This window comes from Camelus ferus, chromosome 5, assembly GCF_009834535.1.
Source record: "Camelus ferus isolate YT-003-E chromosome 5, BCGSAC_Cfer_1.0, whole genome shotgun sequence".
NCBI lineage: Eukaryota > Metazoa > Chordata > Mammalia > Artiodactyla > Camelidae > Camelus > Camelus ferus.
In genome coordinates, this window is record NC_045700.1 from 20,248,531 (window position 1) to 20,271,975 (window position 23,445).

The following is a 23,445-nucleotide window of genomic DNA, read 5'->3' on the forward strand; positions in this document are numbered from 1 at the left end:
TTTAAGATGAAAATGTATTTCTGTTTTTATCTTATTTTTTCACAGCCAGTGCCATCTGAAGATTTCTGTATTGAAGGTTTTCCCATCAAGTGGACATAGACTCCGTAGTTTCTACATTCATCTACAGATGTTGGGTCCTTCTCTATTCAAAGCACTGTGGTACCTAATGTAAAGTGAGAGGAGGAAACAGGAGCTGAGAGAGTGAGGGGTAAGTAGAGGATGTTGGGAGTCTCAAATATTTGGAAAAGATTTAGAATAGTATGGTGGGGGATTAAATAGTGGATCACCAAGATATGGTAGAAGGATATATTAAAGTTTATGGCAAACTCTCAATATCATTTAATAGTTTCCTTCAGTAGGACCCCAGCCACCTAAGGTTTACTTAGTAGGGAGGCCAAAAGTGTCTCTATAATGTTTCTTAAATTACCCACCATTGCAACAAGGCTGAGCAGGGAATAAATGAATTAAAAAGGAAAGAGTTAGGAACATAGGAAAGACTTATAGCCTGTAAAGAAGAAGAGAGCCTCTAAGAAGGAAGGAGATGGGGGATTGATCAGATTGAGTGAAAAGGGAGGGACATGATCCAGGAAGTTACAGATAGGTAGAAGTTTAGAGAATTTTAGAAATTAAACATTTTCAGAGGAAAACATAGTCTCCACGTGTACTTTGATATCAGTTAGTATGATATACAGATGAAATACTATCCTCAGGCAGTGATTGCGTCCTTTGTTCATTTATTTGTTCATCCATCCATTTGGTTAGACACCAAAGATTTACTGACTCTAGAAGTAGATCCACTATTAAAAAATGGTCAAAGGACCTGAATAGACATTTTGCCAAAGAAGATACATAAATGCCCAGCAGATGCGTAAAAAGGTGCTCAATTCAGCATCACTAATCATTAGGGAAATGCAAATCAAAACCACACTGAGATGCCATCTCAGTGTGGTTTTGATTGGCTGTCCTCAAAAAGACAAAAGATAAAAAATGCTGGTGAACATGTGGAGAAAAGGGAATCTTTGTTAGTGAGACTGTCTATTGGTACTGCCACTACAGAAAACAGTATGGAGTTTCCTCAGAAAATCAAAAATAGAACGAATGTGATTCGGTAATTCCACTTCTGGGAATATATACAAAGGAAACAAAAACATTAAGTTGAAAAGTTATCTGCACCCCCAGTGTTCATATCAGCGGTATTTACAATAGCCAAGACATGCGAACAATCTGTCATTGGATGAATGAGTAAAGAAGTTATGATGTGTTATTATATATGTATAAAGGAAACTCCACCACATGGGTGAACCTTGAGGGCATTATGCTATGTGAAATAAGTCAGACCGAGAAAGTCAAACACAATGTGATCTCACTTATAGGTGGAACCTAAAAAAAAAAAAGAAAAGGAAACTCACAGGAAAGATCAGATTTGTGGTTATCAGAGGTGGAGAATGTGGGTAGGGGGAGTTGATTGGAGGAAGGTACAAACTTCCAGTTAGAAGGGTAAATAAGTACTAGGGGTGCAATGTCCAACAGGGTAACTATAGCTAACGCTGCTCTATGGAATATTTGAAAGTTGTTAAGAGAGCAAATACTGAGTTCTCATCACAAGGATTTTTTTCTTTCGTATTTATATGAGATGATGGATGTTAACAAAACTTTTTAGTGGTAATCACTTCACAGTATGTGTGAGTGAAGTCATCATGCTGTACACTTTAAACTTATACAGTGCTGTATAGAAATTATATCTCAGTGAAACTGGAAAAAATAAATAGGTGGATAGAATAAATAGATAAATAGATGGATAGTTAGATGGATAGAAGGGGATCCAGTTTTATGGGGCCTAAAGCATATGCAATTTTGCCGCCCTTATAAAAATACAAATACATAATTACAAGTATACAATTAAGAGTCTTGGAAGGGGCCCATGCAGTTCAGAGGATCTGAAGCGTAATCCAAATTAGTTTTTCAGTAAATTCACCCCTGTTGTGTGCCGGCATATTTGGTGTGTGCCAGGCCCAGTAAATACCAGCACAGTGAGACTCAATACCTAGTACAAAACCAGGGCTGAACCACACATAATCATGGACTTTAATAAACCAAACACCTACGATGTTATTCTGAGTGAGAGGAGTGATTTTGTTTTCAACGGCAAGAATTTATTTAGTGTTTTGAGGCTCTGGGGATCCGTAGGCTGCACATGGGCATCTTGAGAACATCGCTTGCTGTTATGTTACATTCTTCATAAAGGAAAGGTAAGTGATGTTTTAGGGCTCAGGAAGTCTTCAGTTGTTTTTACAGTACAGCAGTTGAAATTACTTGATGGTCTAATGTCTTTATTGTATGCAGTACTTCCCTTTTATTATCCTGTCCATACAATTAACTAAAGTTTTTCCTTCCATCTTTTCTTTTCCTGTCAGCCCCTAGAATGAAATGAATCAGAAGTAATGAGAAAGGAAAGATAAATAAAATATGTTTTATAAACCATAAACAGCATGGCATTAATAAACAAAGAGTTTGTGGCATTATCACTGTAACCTCTTACCACTGCTGTTGAAAAGGAAAATTGTCTCAGATGTAATCTGACTTTATACAGAAATCTCTGTATCATATCATGTAATATTTTATTAATGTGGTGACAACAATACCATTCATAATACTGGATTAACATTTTGCAGTTACAGAATACTTCTTTTCAAGATAAGTGGGCTAACAATAGCCTTGATTTTATTTCTTAATAAAACAGTTAAAATAATAGGTTTGTGATTTGCATAAGCTGCAGATTAATGGTGTTTACTGAACAGTGGAACTTGTACTTAAATTCAGAATGCCAATGACAGGAGACATATGAAAGTTGGAGGCATCGCGTCCTCCTGTAAACCAATCACGTGTTTATTTTTGGCAAAATGATAAAAGCACATTAGCATAGCAACTCACTCAAGCTTAATGCATAAATAACTAATTGAAAATCCTGGAGGTTCATGTAAGAATAAATTGAGTACTTTGTTTATTTAATTAAAGCAAAAGTAACTTTTTAATGACCCGTTTAAAACCAAAGACACTTGAAAACTGAGCAGGAAGTTTACAGCCTTATTAAAAATTATAAAGTACTTTGAATATGTAAATAAAAGTTCCTAAAAGTGATAATGCCATTATAAGCTTCCTCAGGAGAAACAGTGCTATTTTTCATTTCACCCTTCCCCTTCCTTCTTTCCTTCCTACCTTCCTTCCTCCCTCCCGCCTTCCCTCCTTTCTTTCTATTGTCTATCCATCCATCCATCTTCATCATCATCATCTATCTACTGTATTTAATCTTTTTCCATAATAAAGACAGCATTCATCCTTTATTGTCGACAATCCTAAGGAAGGTCTGCTCTCTGTCCTTGGATACACCATGAGGGGAAGATACACATAGTGTATTTGCAGTCACAACAGCCTGTGCTTCTTTCCAAGGCTGTTTTTCCCCCTTGACCAATCCCCTGGTCCTTCAGACATAATGAATGAGCTTAGGGAGTTGCATGAGATTCATTTGTATTTTATCCTAAAGGAAGAGCTGCCTTTGACAGAGATCAGTATGCACAGAAATGAATACTTTCTGCAATGAAGTGTTGAAGGTGACTTATGTCAGTAATTGATACAAACATAGCTTTTTAAGACTAGAAAGATTGCTCCCTAGATATGTATTTATTCTGTCTTAGATTTTAAAATGGCAAACCAGGTCCCATAGTCTTTGAAAGAAGTACTTAAATGAATAGCCCCTTGAAACACTTACCAGTTTGAAGTTTTGTTCAAGATAGTTTTTTACCCTCATGAAGAGATAAAGAATGATTAAACATATGGTAATGTCTATGTGGGGTTGGATTTTGTTATCTACATTCTGGACTTGAAAGTATATATATAAGTACTTATTCTTATACAAAAGTATGATGACAAGTTTGAAGAATTCAGACAGAAATTCCAGATCTTAGCAGACCTTAGAACAAAGATGTCAGAGTATGACTTACCCATCCTCACTTTTGTAGAATGCTGTCTCTTCTGTGAATGTTCCACCTTCTGCCCTTGGCAAATGTAACTTATTTCTCTGGCTACTTGCTTCTATCTCCATGAAGTTCAATGATTCAACTCCTGTTTGGACTGTCTCTAATGGTATGGACTGCCTTATTTTCTACCAAAGCATTTATAAAGCATTTTGTATCCCTTTTCTCAGGAAGGGCAGCCCATCTTTAGGTGATAAAGAGAATGCTTTCAATATATTCTCTTTTTTGACTCACCAAACATAGACAGACAGTGAGGATTGTTATGTATCCACATGTATGTTGGTACACCCATATTCTGTTCTGGTTTGTTTGTTCATTTGGTTGCATATATGCTCAATGTAAAGAACAAAACAAAACAAACAAGCAAAAAACAGTCCAGAGAGATTTAGGGAAGAAAGTAAAAGTTCCTTGAAATCTCATTAAATAAATATACCAAAATAAACACATTGTTTAGCACTCTTTCATTCATATCTCTGTGAACACACACACAGTTTTATACTCACAGGATTACATTTGGAAGATGATTTTCGTGTGCACTCTTCTGCCCTGTCCATCATTTGCCATCCTTTCCCTCCCTTCTGTCCTCACCACACCTGAGATCACCTGGTGTGTATTCTTCCTCATTTTTCTCCAGCTCACTCCAAAATACACACATTGTATGAAATTTTTCTTCTCATCTTGTTCTCATTTGTTTATTTAGTTTTGGTTCTAAAAACGGACCCTAGTGTATACATTTGTCTGCATCTTGCTTTTCTCACTTGAATAAATTACTCTGTGTCATCTGAGAGAGGGCTACCTCATTTTTCAATTAATGTCTCATTTTTAATGGATTTATACTTTATTCATTTTCCTACTAATGAGTATTCATTTTGTTTCTATTTTTGGCCCTTAAAAGCATTACTGCAATAAACACTTTATACTTACATCCTTATGAATGTACTCTTTTATTTAATGGAGTAGGTAATCCAAGAATAAAACTGTCAAGTTATAGTGTAGATGCACTTTCAACTTTTAATATTAATTATCCTAGCAATGTTGGATATCCTCTCCTGTGAATTGCCTATTCGAATCTTTGCCCTTTCTTTAAGTTTTCTGTTTTTAATCAAATTTTATGTTCTTATTTTAAAGATCTTTTTATGTTGTAGATTTTAAACCTTTCATTGTTTTGCAATATTTTTCTCCCATTAGCTGGTCTGGCTAGATCTCAAGAGAGGTGTAGGATTGCTTCTGTCTGCAAGGTAGAACTCTGATCTAAGGCAGGGAAATCCTGGTGTAAGAATCAAGTCTTCTTGATTCCTAAAAAATCATAGCCATCAAAGAAAAATGGACTTGCTTTCATAGTTCTTTCTGATAAGCAGGCTTCCTTCCTCTCACTTGTCAAGTTCCCTCTTGTTGGTTACACTGCTAATACTTCCTTTGGTTCCTTTGTAGCATCTAGCCAAGAAAACTGGATAATAGACATTCCTTCTTTGAAACATAAGTTTCTGAAATAGGAACTGTGAGTCTTGCTTTCCATAGGGAAAATACTTTAAAGAAAATGCTGAAAGAGAGCTCTTGGACTAATTGATATTTTTATTTATTCAGGCACTATGTTAATCATAGCTTCTGTTGGCTATAAGAGAAGTCAAGGGTACAGAACTTTTAGGACTCAGAGAACTAAAGACAAATTTACTACAAATAAAGTTGAAACAAATGTCAAGTAAGATTAAAATCTGACTTACTCATAACTATCCTTTTTTTTTTTTTTTTTTACTATTTAATATAGAAATAGAATGGGGGGGAGGGTATATCTCAGTGGTAGAGTGTATGCTTAGCATGCATGAGGGCCTGGATTCAATCCCCAGCACCTCCATTAAATAAAGAAATAAATAAACCTAATTACCTCCCCCACCTCAAAAGAAATAGAATGACATATTGAGTTATTGACAAAAATAATTTAAAAGCTTTAGTTGGTTTAAAATCATGAAATATATGTTAAAGTCTATTATTAACAATTTAAAGCTTTGAATGGTACAGAAATTAATAAGTTTATAAAAATTACTGATTTTTAATCACTTCATCTTTTTATCTATCATCTTTTTTCGTATCTAGAATGAACTCTCTGAGCTTCCTCATAAAAACAAACTCAGATTTATTTTTCAAAACTATATTCAAAACAAAATAAACCAGAGCTTTTGGTTTCAAAGACAGCTATCTTAATCCACAGGCTACCTCCAGCAGAAATTAAAAATAATTTTGTATGAGGTAGTAACAATGTTGGTATTTGTCTGGGTGGTTTTCTCATTAGGAAAATAAGGACAATAATAGTACCTACCTCATAGGACTGGTAGGAAGATTAAGTGGGTCATGGAAAGCACTTATCATAATGCACAAATTATGATAAGTACTATAACAGGATTTGCTGTCACTGTCACTGAGCAAGACTCAGATATTAGGTACACTTGGTTATCATTCAATCACTGCTTTCAGTGAGCCATAATCTGTGAGGAGACGCAGGCAGGCAGGCAGGCAGACAGACAGACAGACACACACAGACACACTCTCACTCACATTAAGCTATAGTAAAATCTTTAATTGAGGAGTAACTGGAGTGTTGATTACATGGATGACAAATGTCAGGTTTTACGACTAAGAGTTTTACTCTTAGGGTCCAGTATGTAAAGTCTGCTGGGACTGGGTCAATTTAATGCCATTGCATATGCATTGTCTAGTTCATTTTCTGATCCACAGCTATTCATAAATATTGAGTGAGTGAATGAATAAAAGCATGATAAAGAATTTTGATTTTGTTTTGAAGTTCTCCCAACAGAGAAGTAGTATGCTTAGATTTACACTTTAAAAAATATTTATCTTGTTTGGATTAAGAGTAGCTAAGTGAGTTGTAGAGAGATCAACTAGGAGGCTGTTTCAGTAACTTAGGAGCCAAGTGATGAGAATGGTCTAAAGCAAGGAAGTGAGGACAGAGATGAGAAAAAGGATTCAAGAGATGATTTAGTTAGTAGAATCTACAGAATTTGTTGACTCATTCTTTGTAGAAGTCAAGTCAACGTAAAAAGAAAGTCCCAAGTTTCTGGCTTGGGCAGTCAGTAATGAGGTTTCTAACAATGGGGGATGATGTTGGTTTTAAGTTTGAATACTGTAACGGTGGAAATAAACACCCAGAGCCCAGGAGGTAGCTCCTGGATGGAGCCAGAGCTTTGGAAATCCTAGTCACATACGGTAGCATACTTGACAGTTTTGCCTATGGCGAGGAGAAAAGGTATGGAAGACAAAGATGAGGGCAACATCGGCATCTAAGAAGTGTAGGAGAAGACTTTAAAGGAACTTGAGAAGAAGTGAAGAAAGAATTAGAAGAGTAGGAAGATTGTTCTTGATGTTGCAAAATGAGTGGTTAGTATCAAATCCAACAAAGCATATAACAAATTGAAATGTGTTCAAGGTATTGATCACCTTGATTGGAACTGTTTCAGTGCTGTAGTAGGGGTTACAGTATACTTGTAGGGAGTTGATGTACAAATGGCTAGATGCAAGGGAAGATATGCAAGACAGTCCACCCTTTGGAAGCATGATTGAAGAAAAGGGTAATGAGTCCAATGTTTCTCATTTATATGTTGATGGATATGGGGCCAATAGGGAAGGAAAAAAGATATAAAATAATGTCATGAAAAGTGAAAAAAGGTGTCAGCACGTGGACAAAACAATTCACTTCGCGTAGAAAATAGAGGTAAACATGTACAGAGACATTAAAATGTTAACACACTTGTAAATGAGAGACAGGAAGTTGGCAGCATTTATATGATAGTGTCTGTTCTCTCTGTAAGTTAGAGAACATCATGCTGAGTAAGACTGGCAGGCAAGGGGCTTAAGGAAATGAGGTGAATGAGTGGAGTGACTTTTGGGATAATGGAAAATGGAGCTAGTCATGGGCAACTTGGACTGGCCCATGCAGGGCATGCCGATGGCTTTAGGTATCAGAAGTGTCGGTTGGGTGAATTGCCCAGTTTCTGTGTTTTCCTCCAGCTATGGACAGCAGTACAAGTATAATTGTAAAAGGGAAGTGTATGGATTAATTATTTCCCAGGATTGTTTTAGGTCTGGATCGATGGTAGGAGGAAATGGAAGGGGCTGCCAAGACAGTTTACACTAGGGTTCTCACTTAAGAGAGAAGAAAATGAAAACAAGTTTCTTGAAAGATTTAGCAGTGATGAAGTAGAGAAATTACCTGCCAAGTTTCCTGAGGAATTACATGCATTTCAATTATGCTCTGATATTAAGAATTTGAAATTACCATCCCTACAATGAAACATTTCCAGTGCTTGACAAGGTCCGAGGGGTCACTGAAATGGATTGAGACATTTATTGAAATTAGGGGCATCAAGGGGCTGAGAGCCTGGGCATAGGATATAGAAAAGACCGTGGGTGAGTCAGAAAACCAATCACTTCTACATTCAGAAGTGTTCAGCAGCAGTCGCGGTGATTCACAGTGTAAACAAAACACTTCTAAATCCCTGAATAGTGGCCAGTTCACCTAAATATTTCATTAGCGTGTCTGTCCTAAAAGATTGAAACATTATAAATATAATCCACTAAGGGTTTTCACTTGCTATTATTGGCAGGACTGAATCGTATTCACTCCCTTATATGTATTTTAGTTTTGTTCTGTTCATGCATATGCGTAATATATGCACAAATAATATACACATCAATAATTATGATTCAGCATTCAAAGTTTTATTTCATTAGAAATTTCAGATGAATAAACACTTCGGTTTGCGTGTGTATATGTGTATAATTTGTCTTTGCAGATTATTAAAAATCGCCATGCTTATCTAGATAGAGTGAGCCTGTGGCGGTCTGAACGAACTGCTTGCACGCTTGGTAATTTCTGCTTATTGTGTGAATCATATCTGTTGTTTTAGAAAAATTTAAACATGTCTTCAATAGCTGCAGTGAGGAGAATCCTGAAGGGAGTGTTAAAATATAAGGTTTAGTGTTGATGTGGGCACCGTTTTCGAGAGATTTTCACCTAAAGTGTTGCGGTCTCTGGGCTGACGATTTTCTTTCGCTTCACTTTTTAGCCTAGTTCTGCGCTGAAAAATCTGACCAGCTCTTTCTACCTGCAAATCTACAATCTCCTGAAATAATATTTGTTCAGATAACATCATTCTATTCCAGATAAAAACACCCCAGCCTTCCCCACAAGAAATAGCGTTATGGCAAGCATGAGCTATTGAAAAAGTTATATTGCCTCCAAGGGGGAACGCAGTCTTAATAAGACATATCTTCAAGACACGAAAAAATGTACTTTTCAAATCCTACATGCGTTATAAACCACCACTTACGAAGCCTTTGTTCTAAAGTGTTGCCAGTTTTACCTGAGGCAGGCATTTTACTGCATTTAAGAAGTCTCCAAGGACCTTAGGGAATCTTAGGTGAATCTGCAGGCCTGGTGGATGTAATGAAAACCAAAGTTTTTGTTTTGTGAAGCTTTCTCAAGGCTTTTCTCCTGGGCATTGAAATGTAACTTCCATTTTGCTAGTCTAAGTTCACCATGGAGTGCTGGCAGAAGTTTTAGGAAGAGAAATAGCCGGTGAATGTAATGAACTGAAAAATAGGGCTCTCTTCTCCTTCACCTGCTGTTCCACTCAGGAAACTGGTGGCAGAAAATATTGTTAATCTAATTAAAAATGAATGCATCAGTCAGCCCATAACAATGAGAGACCCGTGGTATTTTTAGAATCTTTTACATTTGTAGTTCATTTTGCTAGTTAGCTCTTGAAAAAATTACCAGGCAGATATCCACCAAGGTTGATTTTTCTCTCTCTCCCTTTAAAGTTCTCTCCTTTCTTCTTCAATGAATTCAGTGTTTCACCCAAATCGATTGAGTAAACCAGTTCACACCAGACTTCTAATGCTTTTTTTTTTTTTTACTGTGTTGCTCTTTTCTGAGATATTTTCTGTTCCTCTTGCTTTATATATGTGAATTGTTTTATCATTTTTTGTTGAAACACATATTTATTTTTTTAACATATACTATATATACCTACTGCTGTTCTAGGCCCTTGAAATGTAGGAGCATACAAGGCCTTATAGACCCCTGCTGCCGTGGAGCTCCCGTTTTAATGGTGGTCAGACAAACAACACGCAAAGAGACTTCATAATCTACATGCACGTGACTGAGTGGTAAGTGTGGTGAAGAAATTAAAACGGTAAAGAACTGCAGAGTGGTTGATGGGCCTGAGTTTGTCCATTTCTTCTCGGTTGTCCTTTTTTTAGCATAGAGTTGTTTGTAGTAGGCTCTAAGGATCCTTTGTATGTCTGTGCTGTCGGTTATAACTGCTTTTTTCACTTCTGATTTTGTTGGTTTGGGCGCACTCCCTTTTTTTCTTGATGAGTCTGGCTAAAGGTTTTTCAATTTCGTTTATCTTTCCAAAGAACCAGCTCTTAGTTTCATTGATCTTTTCCATTGTCATCTCTTTTTACCTTTAAAAGTATGGCTTCTAGAAAATTGCACATTTTACATGTGTGGCTCACATTAATATTCCTGACTGCAGCACTGTGCAGAGCTCTTGAGGCTTGAAATTGGGAGTTGGCAAACTTACCCTGTAGAGAGCCAGACAGTAAATATTTTAGACTTTGTGGATCAAGAGAAAGGAATTGCACACATTATGCCTGTAGTCATGTAACCATTTAAAGTACAACTATGTAAAAATGTAAAAATCATCTTTAGATTGCAGGTCATATAAAAATAGATGGTGGGCCAAGTTTGGCTCATAGCCAGCTCTTGCCTTAAATTATAGGAGAAAGATGAAGGACTTAAGAACTCTGGGGTCAAATCCTGACTCTGCCACTTAGCCAAAAGGACTGTGGGCCAGGTGTATCTTCTGAGTTTCTTTTGCCTTGTTTGTAAAAAATAAGGATATTAACATCTATACCTTCAGGATATTATAGAGTTTAGTAAGATGTGATGCAATTGGTTTGTAACCCATTTGACAAAATGTCAGTTCTTTGTTTCTTACAAAATATGAGATGGCCAACAGATATTGGGGTATTTGGGAAGCGCACTTCTGGGGAAAATAGAACCCTCATGCTCACTCACACACGCAGATTCTTTTGATATGAAAATGGGTCATGTAATAACATCCAAAATTGTTAGGACACAAGGTCTGTACATCAGAATGTGTGTGTTTTGACCCTGCAAAGAAAATGTGCAGCCTCTTAAATCAGATTACACCAAAATGTTAAGATTTGCTGAAAGCAACAAGAAGCTCTCTGATGGTGAAATTTCAAACGCCTAGGTTGGGAACTATCTCTGAACAAAGGCCCTACTTAAAGTGTATCAAAACAAATTGTATAGAAAATAGCTTTCATATAGAGCACTTCCTATTCCTGCTTCTTACGACTTTTTAGGAGTGAGAGGTTTTGTCAGATCGTGACATGATGCTAGTATCCATGGGTTGAGGGAAAAAAAAAGTGGAATGAAAAATAACTTCCAAAAACTCTCTAAATATTTTATTACTTTTTTGTTTTATTAATCACAACAGCACACAAATGAATTTGGCAAGTATTAGTAACAATGTGTATGAGACATATAATTCATTCAGGATACAAATCAACTTTTAAGAGTACATGAACTGCAGATTCTTTGTATCTCTGAACCCTTAGGGCTTAAAAATCCCATATGCACCACCTTGGGAGAATAATACCTATCCTCTGTGATGAATTCATGAGAAATTTAGAATTTATTTCATTTTTGCAGTGTTACTGTTTTGCACTAAAGCACTCCCATTTGCCGCCACTGTGTACCCTACAGTAATGCCCCTAACTTCTATAATCTGTTTCAGTCTTATCCATGTCCTCACTTTTTATATGTGTCTTACACCACAGTCTCACTGTATGCTCCAGCATTTGGCCGTCTAGCATAATTATGCGTCGATCCTGAGGGTCTCTTTTGCGGGTCTCAAAGGCAAAGGCAGAAGATGGAACTATTTACTGGTGGCCACTGTTTCAGTAGCTCATGGCTCAAATGCAACGAAAGATGATGGCTGAGTCTAAACAGATGCCCCTTTGAGAATTTTCAAAAACTCAACTTTACCACCATTGCATATGATGCACTGTAATTGTCATGCAAAGTTGTTCTATGCTTTTTCAAGGTTTCTATGCAATTTAGTGAAAATATTAAAAATTGTGAAGGGGAAATCAGCCTGAGCTCTAAGCTTCCTTATTAACTGATGGAAATGTTCATCTGCCAGCATTTATTTAACGCCTAAAACAGAGCACAACTCTAGAGACTTCTTTGTCACTCAAAGTGACAATTATTTGGAAGGTCAGTTGTTCAAAGTAGAACTTACCTGCTCTTCTCTCCATAAAACTTAATTACTATTAGAGGCTTGTCCTCATTATTTGTTAGTTTGGTTTTATACTTATGTGAGGGAGGAGTATGTGATGTTATCCTACAAAGAAGATAAAGCCAGATTGCTTGGATTCAAATTCTGGGGTTTCCATACATATTATGGGATCCTAATAAGTATTTTAACTTCTCTGTTCTCAGTTTCATCTGTAAAATGGATATATTAATAGTATTTACTTCATAGGGTAATTATGAGGTTTAAATCACTTAATATTTATAAAGTGTCTGGCATGGAGAAAGCCCATATAGATGGTTGTTAATTATAATTGGGAAGCAGAACAGATCTTAATAGTTTAAAGACTTAATTGGCAAGATTGTATGCCTTTCTATTTAGAAAGCTTTATAAGAACTCCTATAATTTAAATAGGAAGGTTTCATCATAAATATCCTTTGAAGATTGTTAAAATTTTGAACTAAAAAATATCTTAGAAAATTTAAATTCCAACTTTCCTCCTTCACTAATGGGAAAACTGAAGCTTAGTGCGGTGATTTGTTGAAGAATACAAAGCTAGTCAGTCACAGAACTTGGAATAAAACTGAAATATTTTGATTGCTGACCTAGTGTTTCTTTCAGAGCACCGTACTGACACAATTACCTTTCTACAACCAAATGTGTCTGTGGTTCCAAATTTTTTCCTACATATTTCAGGATCCAAGTTTAAAGAAAATAGATGCATTGTGACTATCAGACCAGGAATGTACTTTGTTCTGGTTTATAGTTACCAAATATCATACAGGACATTAGTTGTGTTTGAATTTCAGATAACACATTTGTTAAAACTATTACATGGGACATACTTCTCTGAAAAAATGTTCCTTGTTTATCTGAAATTAAAGTGTACCTGAGGAGCCTGTATTTTAATTTCCTAAATCTGGCAACCCTTTCCAGCCACAAAGATGATTTAATCAGTGAATGAATATACATGAATTAACAATTCTTGTGTGGACAAGTGGGACAAAACACATAATCTAAGTTTGTGGCACTTCGTGAAGAGGGGACAAAAGCATCATATTTGTAAAGAGCAGATGTTATCATCATTACAGCCTCATCTTTGACCTAGATATGTGTGTGATATTAATACAGCCAAACCTCCTTGTATTACATTTCACCTTATCATGCTTCAAAAACACTGATTTTTTACAAACTGAAGGTCTGTGGCAACCCTGCATTGAGCAAGTTTATCGGCTCCATTTTTCCAACAAGATTTGCTCATTTTGTATCTCTGTCACATTTTGGTAATTCCAGCAGTATTTTCAACTTTTTCATTATTATTAAATTTGTTATGGTGATTTGCGATCAGTCATCTTTGATGTTACTGTGGCGAAAAGATTACAACTCACTGAAGGCTCAGATGATGGTTAGCATTTTTTAGTAATATTTTAAAATTAAGGTATGTCATTTGTCTTTTTCAGGCATAATGCACATTTAATAGACTATAGTATAATATAAATATAACTTCTGTATGCACTGGGAAACCAAAAATCGTGTGACTCACTTTGTTGTGAAACTTGTTTTATTGAGGTGGTCTGGAACCATCTCTCTGAGGTATGCCTGTAATAAATGTGAATGTTGAACGGTCTCCAAGTGCCAGACACTTTATAATTTCTTTATGGGTGTTTCTCATTTAGTGATCACACAGCCTAACTCATTAAGTTACCCTCATTATATATGAGATGGATGTCAGTCCGGGCTTATATCCACAGAAGTTTATTTTTTCTCACAGTGTGTCTATCAGGGGTGTCTGGCAGTCTTGCTCCATGGAACCTGATAAAGCGAGAGGCTTCCATCCAGAACATCCTGCATCTCGTGGTCCAGGTAAGAGAGATCGTCGTGGAGCTTTGTCATGACTCTTAATGCTCCTGCTTTCAGGAGCACATGCCACTTTGACACACGCATTGGCCAAAGTAAGACACACATCCGCACCTGAAGTCAGTGAGGCAAGAGAATCTAATTTTTCCCCAAGACAGCAGCAGATATTTTGAGCAATAATAGCTTGTACCTGATGAGGAAGTCGAGGCAGAGAGAAGGGATTTGCCTGCAGACACATAGTAAGATTTTTGATTTGACCATTCTGAGTCCGCAGCCTGTGTCTTTAACCCTCTACTATCCTGTCTTGTTATGGGAGGACACAGCCTGGACACTCACTTACATCTGTTAGGATAAATACTGGGCATGTTGATTCTGAAAGGAGAAGACACTGGGATTTGTGTCAGGCTGGGTACTCCTGGCTGCCTCCCCTGGGGTGGCCGCTCCAGAATTAGCAGTAAGGTCACACTGGGGACCTTGCTTTCTGCACTGTAGACAATACTGTAATTGAAATAGGATGTCATTTCTGTTGTGTCATAGCGGGTTTTTAAAAATGTATAAATAGTGTCCTGCACTTTAAATACAATCCATTAGCGAAGCCCAGACACTATTAGCCAGTGGAATGACTTTTGGGTCCCAGATGTTTGTATACTTTTCCCCCCTGATTCCCATGATTGCTGCTGAGTGGCTACACCTCCTTTACCAGGTTGAATAATACATCACACTTAAACTGACACCTCGCCAGAGACAGAGTGCTTCTGCAAGGCCTTGCAGAGCCCGAGCTGTTGAAAATGAATGGATATTAAAGTGAAATATTAGGCCACATAGTAGAACATGGCTTGTTGCATAAGAATGTTAAAATGATGTTATTGGCAAGTTGGAGAACACAGTAAGGAGAAAATGATTATAACAGCTAGTAAAAAAATGATGTCTTATGAAAAATTCATTTACTACCTTAAAGGGCTTGTTCATAATTGTAACCATTTTCCCATTGTGGTGAGAAAGCATAAATCCTTTTTTCTTCCACGCTAAGGTAGGTAATTTTTTCTGTTTTCTTTTTGAACATGCTTTCATAACTTAAATCTCTTTGCATTTCTCTAATTGATGATAGAAATAAATTTTCCTCAAATCAACATCAAGCGAAGCAGAAATTTGCATATGATATTTCTGAGAGGAGATTCTGAGAACTCTTTCTTTGTCATGTAATTTTACAAGTACGTTTTATGGCACATAATTTTACCATAAACAGCCACTTCACAGTCAAGCATTTAAGGGATCCAGAGCAAGACTTTATAATCAAGAAGCATTTGGAAAAATTACTATAGGTCCAGACTTTTGAAACTTCTCCTTCTGGGAATGTATATAAACCTTAAAAGATAAGGCTGACGTTGGGTTCCACACCATATTTGATATTCTTCTTCAGGTAAGAAAGGACATTTTTATTGGTAGTATGTTGTGGGGTCACTTGGCTTCTCTTTTTAAAAATAAGCCTCACATAGAGAACAATGCCAAGAAGCCTGAAGTCATGTGTTTCAATACATCCACCTCTCTTCAGCTAAAATAATACACTGATTAAAAAATTTTTATTCCATCATGTTTTAGATTAACTGGGCTTAGAGTGCTACACCAGAGCCAACAAATGCTCAACTGATGATGGTTGAATATGGTGATGAGGATGGAGCAGAGAAATTGTTCGCAACCCTGGCTCATGTTGGAATCACCTGTAGAGACTGACAAACTCCTGCTGCCTGAGTTGCATTCCCAGAGTTTCTGATTTCACTGGTTTGGAGTGCTTGCCTCGGCACCAGGATTTTATACTTGCCCGGGTGATTCTAATGTACAGCTCAGGTTGTGAATCACTGGCATCAGAATCAGGGGAGGGAAAGCACATTGATCAAGAGTGGGACAGACAGGGATCTTGTGGAGGCATTAATGGCCTCATTCTTTTCTGGTAGAATTGCCAGTAACCTGTTCCTGCGCCTTCTCCCCCGCCTACTGGTGTCTGCCGCCTCTTTTTCGCTTTCTCTATCACGTGTGGAATCCTTACTGTGTGCCAGAGAGAGTGCCCTACTTGGAATCACTCACTGAATCCCCAATACAAACGTGTGCTTTAGGTAATAATATTACCCTGTTTTGCAAACAAGGAAATGGATGACCTGGCAGGTCTAGTAAGGCAGCATGGACACAGTGCTGCATCCACGATGGCTTCGTGCTTGGGTTCCTGTTTTAAAGGGATGAACCCAGAAATGTATCTGTTCTAATTACCATTCTCTCAGTTGCAAAAGTGCCCAGTTCACAATTTGTGTTTGAATTAGTGTATGTGAAGTGGAACTACTTTTGAAATTTCAGAAACACTCCTTTTCCCAACCTCTCCCTCTTTAGTTTCTTGTTACCATGTAAGACTCACTCAATCGGCAGCTATTAGGCAGGATTAAGTACTATATTCTGTTTATATACGGATATCCCTAAGTGAGGAGATGAGTTTGGTAACAGATTTTGCTACTGCATTTTTTTTTTTAAACATGGTAACCAAAGCTTTCCAGATTCTCATACTGACCTTCCATCATTGGGAACTTAGGTCAAATCTAGGAAATCGTGATAAAGGAGCAAAGATGATGTTTGAATGATGACACTGTACTTAGACGTCACATGAACACAAGGACATGAAGGTGGATACAAGGAAAGGAAAGTGCTAATTCTCTAGAGATTCCTTTGCAGTCAGACAATAGCAACTTTGCAAAGGAACCATCTCCTCCTTAAGACTAAACTTGCCTTCTGCAGTCATTCTCTTTGCCTTAAGTCTCAAGCTCTTATGCGTGTGTTTTGCACCATGATTTTGTATCCATTTATATTTTTCAATACCATTCTTGCTCTAATGCTCTTCTTGTATACTTTATACAACAAAGCTAATTTATAGCATGAGCATGGATTATAAGCAACTAATATGTGGTTAGGGAGGGAAAAACCCTGTGGAAGGAGGAACAAGTCTGGAGATATTTTATGATATTAATAAAGTGGAACACTGTGGATGGATTAGCTATCAATTTGCCTTTCTGTTTATCTTTTATCTATCAATCCGTCGATCAATAGATCGATCCATCATCTTGCAGGGAAGATTATGAGACCAAAACTTACCTCCTTCAAAATTTGTTTTGTGTCTCCTTAGGAAATTTTGACATCTCAGTATGATGATTTTATATAAGCATAGCACTAAAAGTGGTTTATTTTAGTTTTGTTTCCCTCAACTGATGCCAAAGATAGTGATCACTTTCATTGAGAGCATGACCATGTTTGCTGCCAAAGAGGAAGCCACAAAACTCCCTGCTACTGACTGAGATTCTCCAAGGAGTGTCTTTAATCATAATGAATGTGATTAAAGATAAACTATGAGGTCATAAGACATATAACAAGTAACCACCAGTGTGCTCATTGCTGTTAAAACTCACCTCAGAAATCAGTTGAGTCCCAAGGGGCTTCTATTGTTCTCAACGTTTTGAAATGCTTCTGCTGAATATATTTTTCATGATTACTGCATCAACTTTTTTTTTTCCACTTTTGGAATAACTATGTACTTGAAGATGTTAGATATTTTGTTGATTTTGTACGTTCAGTGATAAAAGCAAGATGTTGTGCTAAATTTAAACAGCATAGCCCTATATGCAAGAGTTCTCCCTCTGAATAGTGACTCTCTTTCTAAATAATCAAGAACTAATTTGCACTCAGAGGAAGACCTGATTATTTTGGGTTAAAAGACTTTCTCAGTAAAAGAGCTTGAAGAAGCAACTATATATATTATCTTCAGTTCATTGTGGGAAAAGCATTTGCTGCATTCATGGGCCATCTGAGGAGCACTTCCCGAGAGATTTTGAGTTGGACACTTTTCACTTTTCACATGTCACTATTGTGACATGGTCACAATAGATCTGGGAGAGATGAAAGGGAATTCCTCCCAGTTTTCATTTTCTAAATGACACGTCAGAGCTGGTGCTTCTTTTGGTGCTGTCTATGATACAAAAATAAGTGTTTCTTGACTCACTCTCCTGCATCCCAGACCCTTACAGGGTGACCTGTGCATTTAGGTCCAGTGGATGCACTGTCACTTACCTTTCTTGCTCCATCCTCTGCGTCCTTAATTTCACATACCTCCTGTTGAAGACAGGAGCAGATACTTAGCAAAGAGCATTTTACACACAATCAAGGATGCCAGATTATTATAATAAGTAAAAGTGAATTTGATTAAGGAAACTGCCAGAACCTTTTAGATTCATTCTTATAAAGTGAGAGATCAAGTTGGGAAATAGCCAGGTGACTGTCTAGATGTGATTAAAATATAATGGGGCTGCTTTTCTTGCGTGGGATATAAAGTGGTTTTGGAGGCAAAGCCAAAAAGAGAATTGGGAAGGTATTTTGAACAATGAAAATTACACTGGATTAAGAAGATAGCTCTACAAGGTGACTCTTTGACAGACTGTCGTCTTGTCTGTACCTAATCTGTGCAACTTTTCATGAAAGATGTAGTACCTCACACTTCATAAATTACCAAATGATTGATTTATTCAGTGACTTCAAAGACTCTTCTTATTCTGTATAGTCATGTCTCTGACAATACAAAGTGATTTAGTTTGATCAGAAAAGTTTTGCTTAGTATTTATTTATAAACTTAACTAACGTGAGTTAAGCTGAATAAATAGTGATGGTAGTAATGACAGTGGGAGAGGTGTGCTGTTTCCAATACTCTAGGTTTCATATTATTAATCTACACAGAATGAACCGAGTGGGAGCCTGTGGAGCAACAAGTGACCCCTAAGGGTACCTGTGGCCCTCAATGGCATCTGTTTCTTTGTCCTAATAGCCAACAGTTTAGTACCAAGGCCCTGGGATGTTGTTAACTCATTTTTGTATTGTTGGAAGTTCAGTTTAAAAGCGTCACATCTAGGGAGTGATGTCTAGCCAGATGTCTGAGTAAGTCATCTCTCACTTGTGCCCTCCATGGACAACAATAACTTGGCATTCATTCTCAGACAGAAGTGCCTTTGTGGTGGCTGTGGAATTCAGGTGGGAGATGGTGAAACCTTGGTGCAGTCCCAGGAGGCTGCAGTGAGGAGAGCTATTTTGAGAAGAGATCTGCATGCAGGCAGCTGACTTGCCGAACCTTGTCCCAGCTGTAAACCTGAAACAGCTTTGTGCCCGGAGGGATCAGCTGAAGCCTCATTTGCTTTGGTTCCATCGTCAGAACCATACACAGGACCCAGAGGATACTCGCTCACCCCTATGTTAGGCAGTAAGCAAACACATGTAATTTGCCAGGAGCTGAGAGGTGGAGAAATGGGGAGATGTTGACCAAAGGGGACAAACTGCCGGTTATAAAAGGAGTACATTCTGGGGATCTAATGTACACCATGGTGCCTATAGTTACAATACTGTATTATATACTTGAAAGTTGCTAATAGAGCATGTTATTTAAATGTTCTCACTACAAAAAAAGAGATAATTATGTAAGGTGATGGAAGTGTTAACTATGTTGTAATCATTTTGCAAAATATAGGTGTGTAAATCATATATGCAGCTTAGACTTACAAAAATAGTAAAGTGAGTCTCTTGTAGAGAGTAAAAAAAGTGCACTGATATTATATACTTATAACTTTCTTTTTAAATGGCTATTAATAATACCATATAGGCAAAACTATAGTAGTTACTTTGAAAGCTTTGTTATGAAAACTTACTTTAAAAAAAATTAAGCTGAGCATTGAAATTCAATAGGGTTTCCAAAATGAAAATTGTAGTGGGCAAGGCAGAGCCTACAGTTTAGGGGAAATAGTGAAAATCAGAGAATAGAAGAAAAATGTCCTTTGAGGTAAGAATGAGGCCATCTGTTATATCACTAAGTAAAAAAAAAAAATTAAAGTTTTATCCTACTTTCCTACCACTGAAATGCTTTGAGGATCATAAATTTGAGAAAATGAATTAAATTTAATATAACTACAATACAAATGTTTAAAATATGCTAATATTTTATAGATACTGGCGTATCTGGAAATACAGTAGTAAACACTAGTGAGTTGTAATGACAGAACTCACGTGGAAGAATACGTGGCTCGTGGCAGTACTAACATGCTAGCCAGTCAGTTTTCAGTTATTATTTGTTAATTTGAAGATGTTCCCAGTTGGTTAGCATTTTAAAAAATATGTATGGTTGTCATACCTATTCAGCTAATTGCTGAATTTTATTTTAGAGGAAAAATGCTGCATTTTGTGTTTTAAATGTGTCATTTTCAGGTTGGTGAAAAAAATGATTTCTGTATAGGTTGGCCAATTAAAAGAAGCTGTAAACTTTCTAGGGTTTGAAAACACTATAAAATCCTTAAATCACACGGATTCTCTTGCCCCTGGCAATTGGCTTTGGCAGTTATAAAATTGATTTTTGGGGGGTCTTGAATCTGATCCAGCATCCCAGCTAATTGGAAAACCATACTTGTGATATAGCATGTCTTTAAAGTGGTCAAGGCAGCAGATGGTCTCTAAAGCAAATTACAAGCTAACATGCCCAATTCAGACATGTTTGACAGCAGCACTCAAGATGCAAAAGGAAAATGGACAACATTCTATTACTCTTACGATGGCAGTATATTACATATAGCCATTTGCATTTTGAAGGAGACCTGAGGCATATGCGTTTTAAATAATAGTTTCTTATTAAAGCAAAACCTCCTTCCTCCAGTACCTTGGTGAAGTCTCCTGTGCATTCCTTCATGTGGGGTTTATATATGCAGTCTTTCAGTTTGAAAGTGCTTTTATGATCTTGTAGGGCACTTAGGTCATAATAATCATGCTGTGTCCTCCCCAGCAAAAACAGTCATTTCCTGGTATCTCTTCTCCTCCAGTTATCTGTACAGCACACCCTGGTGTCTCAGAAAGTCAGATATAATTAAACTGTGGCGAGGGGGCGCTCACACTCTTGACTCACTCTCACTGCTCTAGATGGATAGATCTCATCACTCAGACATGGCACAGGAGTCTGAGCTCTGTTACTTGTGTCAGAGACACCAAGGGCCGTTTCCCTTCATTTGCTTACTCAGCATCTGGGTGAGACTTGATAGGCAGCTGGCGGGTCAGAATCATCTCCCCCTCAAGCAGGTACCATGGAGTTTTTCATTATGAAGGACGCTTCCCCTAGAAAATTTGACAAGATCACAGGAGTCTTTCATGGCTCTTTTGTGGGAAAATCATACTAATCATATAGTTGAGGGTCAGATTTAGTTGACCACCAAACAGTTCCCTGCCTTTGTCTGAGTAAGGGAGCTAACTCTGCTTAGCCTTCATTCGTCACAGTGTTTATTTTACTTTGATGGCACGGCGGCAATGAAATCATTCGCTCTTTAGGTTTTTCTTTAGGGTCACATGAAACATACCAGACATTTCCACCCTCTGATATATATTTCGTTAGCAGGAATGAATATTACATTCATTCTGTATCACACATCGTATACTAGGCATATCGTAGACACTTGGAAAATATTGCTTGACCAACTGATTATATGCCAGGCCCATGATCCTGCTGGTTTTGTTAAATGATCAGGAGTGTTGCCTTGCTACCACTTATCCAGCATGTGACATATTTTGGAATCTCTCTGGATGTTTCTGGCAATTCATTTGATTTTGATATATTCTTCAGGACACTTCCCGTCCTCCAAGTAGCTGTAAAATTTGAATATTTTCAATAGTTTTGTCAGAGATTGAATGCCATTAAAGGAAAGTCTAAATGATGAAGTTTTCATTTCTCATCTGGATACATTTTATTACAAAGCAGATGCAGCTGCTTTTGGGGAGTCTGTCAGTTCAAGGAGACAGCATTTTAGTTCAATAGTTTTACACTGTTATACTCAAAGCTTAGGAGGGAAATGCTTACCACCAGCCATGTGGATAGAAATGCTCATTTGCCAAGAAAAGCTTAAGAAAAAAAAAAAAGATGCCCAGTTTCATCTGTTGTAGAATGTATGCACTTTGCAACTCAGCAACTTGATGTGACACAACTTGTATGTGTATTAAAATGAAGAAATAGGCAGGGGTTTTCCGCTTAGTCCACCTTGCTTTCCTGTCCTTTACATTTCACGAGTACATACCAACTGTAATATCTTTCATAGTTTGCATTTTGTATTAACATGTAGGAACACGGCGTCTGTGTGTTTTACAGGCGAGGCAGTGACACTGCAATTTTTACTTTGTTTGGCCAAGGGCATTTGGCTGAAGCTGGGGGGTGGGCCGCTTTTCTGTTAGGCTTTGGCTTTGCTGATACTCTCTAAGTGTACCCAGAAGCATCACTTCTTGGGCAATTAGTTCTTGGGTGTTGGATTTTTTTTTTTTTTTAATGTTTTTGGAAGTTCTTTGGGACATGAATGAAGCAGTCATCTGACCCTTGCTGAAAGAGAAAGACATGTGACTCTCCTGATCTATGCAGACGTTTTGGGCAAGCAGTTGGGTCTCCTGTGGGTCACTGTGCAGTGCTGGTTAGTGTTGATGAGGGCTGTGGCCTCTTACTGAGAGATGCTAATGGAATTATTTTAATAATCTTTTACTGAGCTTGGGACAGCTTGTTTCAGAGGCATCCTGCATGGAAAAAACTCCAAAAAGGGGTTGCTTTTACTCACCTGCTTTGTGTTTTGCACGAACAGTTTGGCAACTAGAAAATACACACAAGATGAAAATTCAGTAACTCCGGAGAGGGAAGGAGAATCTTGAGGAGAAATATGTCTCCTTTCCTCCCTCCCAGGTGCTATTGATCTCTTAAATCAAGACATTGAGACTTGAGTTTGATCTCAAAGCTAAGGGTGAGAGCAATTGTCTCTGACAAGTCAGACTTCTGCCCCTGGGCAAACTATCAATCTGAATTGTGTTGCCAGGCCTTTAACCTCTCCATCTCTGCTGCACCACAACGTGGACTGATGCAGAGACATAAGGTGAGGAAAAATGTGAAAGACTCCTCATTTTTGGGCGCTGGAGTATTGTGGAATCTTGGGTTTTTAAAGGAACATTGTAAAGTTAGCTAAGCAGTTCTCCACCTTCTGATGTCTAATACAGACCCTCCTAATGAGCTGAGAATATACCAGATTTTCAGTTCAACCTCCCTGTGACTAGGAGGAGGCCAAGGAGCCTGAGCTCTTCTTCAGAACTAGTGAATCCTGGGATTTTCTGAGATGTAC

General features: G+C 37.5%; 1 long non-coding RNA gene across 2 annotated transcripts; it reads left to right on the forward strand.

Moving 5' to 3' along the window:
* Positions 1-56: 56 nt before the first annotated feature.
* LOC116663599 lies at positions 57-23,445 on the forward strand. Of its 2 annotated transcripts, XR_004319818.1 has the most exons (4): positions 57-208; positions 10,090-10,214; positions 14,166-14,257; positions 23,381-23,445. It is a non-coding gene; the product is annotated as an uncharacterized LOC116663599 (long non-coding RNA). The 2 variants fall into 2 exon arrangements; XR_004319817.1 differs by lacking the exon at positions 23,381-23,445 and having other exon boundaries at positions 14,166-14,460.